Raw genomic sequence first — 1,697 nt, 5'->3', positions numbered from 1 at the left:
AAGTATTGAACTGATTCAAAGTAAAAATTGAAATTATCAAGATCAATTTTAAAAGTTATGAATCAGAAGTATCGAACTGATTCGATGAGAAAATTGAAATTATTGGATCAATTTTTGAAAAGTTATGAATCAGAAGTATCGAACTGATTCGATGAGAAAATTGAAATTATTGGATCAATTTTTGAAAAGTTATGAATCAGAAGTATCGAACTGATTCGATGAGAAAATTGAAATTATTGATGAGAAAATTAAAATTTTTGGATCAATTTTTGAAAAGTTATGAATCAAAAGTATCAAACTGATTCAATAAAAAAAATTGAAATTATTAATTGAAATTATTGGATGTTATGAATCATTTAAGTAGTAAATCAGAGTTATCAGACTGATTTAAAATATCATGTGTTTCAGAAAGCATAATGTGTAAAAATTTATGTTATTTTGAAAAAGATTTGCAAGATTTATTTGCAAGTATCATATAGAGTTTGTGACTCTATAGGGATATCACGAAAAAAAATTGTGTAGAATGTGCAATTTTGTGGGGATATAGATCGAACGGGGTCATAATGCACAAGCAAGGAATTTAAAAATTGAGAGAACTTATTCGGCAAATTTAATTTGTTTGTTGTAAAATTTTATTTTGAAAGATTTTTTTTTTCTGTTCATTGTTACAAACCAATGCATAGTTAAGTGGTTTTCAACCACATTAAGAAGAGTTTATGTGAGAAAAAAAACTCTGAAATTCTTCATTTTTGATTTATGCAGTCATTTGTACAATATATCATGTATATATCTCAAAGATGGAAAGTACATTATGTTATATGCATAACTAGTACATCTATGAACATCTATGAATACATAATATAAATGAGTACATAATATAAAGTACAAAACAAGTTGTCTTCATATCGTTGTCTGCATATTTAAACATCTACATGCCTGCCAATAGAAGATCTTCTCGCAAATTGTGTTACGAGTTACTAAACAAGCTGACTTTCTAAGCTGTTGTTTTGCGATGGCCTAGTGGTGCAATGAGTTTAAATGAGTTTATAACTCATATTATCAAGTTCCAGGTCTGGCTAAAATCCGTATGGAGTTTTGTCATCACTCATCCTTCTGAAAGTTATCGACACTCGACGGTGTCGGACTCCCGGAAGGCAATGTTTCGCTATATCGGCTCTGTTTCCTTTCAGAATTAGAACGGACCCTCTTGGTAAGGAAATTTCGACAGATCCTCAAAATTCACCTGGACCAATTGTCCTTATATCTATACCGAACAGTACACTGCTCTCCGATATGAGGGAGACCGTACAGAACGGACAAAAAAAATCGTGATGGTCCATATGCGGAGGGATACAATTCCCTTCTTCATAGATATTAATTATGAAACTATTGGGGATGCAATCTGCTGGAATTATGCCCCATTGGATGTTAAATTCCTAGAAGATCTCCTTGTCGATCTATCTTATAATTGTAACAGAAGCCGCATTGTATCGTAATGTGACCCTTGCCTCTCATCCATTTTTTAGGTTTGGAATACGTTCTTCTGTATAACAGTCCTACTTTGCCTCTGATTCGGAGGTCGAACACACAATCAAGTACCTCTTATTGCTCTCTAAGAGAAAAGACCTCTGTATATAATTCCAATCCCTCCAGAATATTAACATAGTCTCCATCGACTATTTCAAAATGTTCGAAAA

Source organism: Phalaenopsis equestris, unplaced genomic scaffold (assembly GCF_001263595.1).
Source record: "Phalaenopsis equestris unplaced genomic scaffold, ASM126359v1 Scaffold001260, whole genome shotgun sequence".
Classification (NCBI taxonomy): domain Eukaryota; kingdom Viridiplantae; phylum Streptophyta; class Magnoliopsida; order Asparagales; family Orchidaceae; genus Phalaenopsis; species Phalaenopsis equestris.
Note: the sequence above shows the minus strand (reverse complement) of the source record.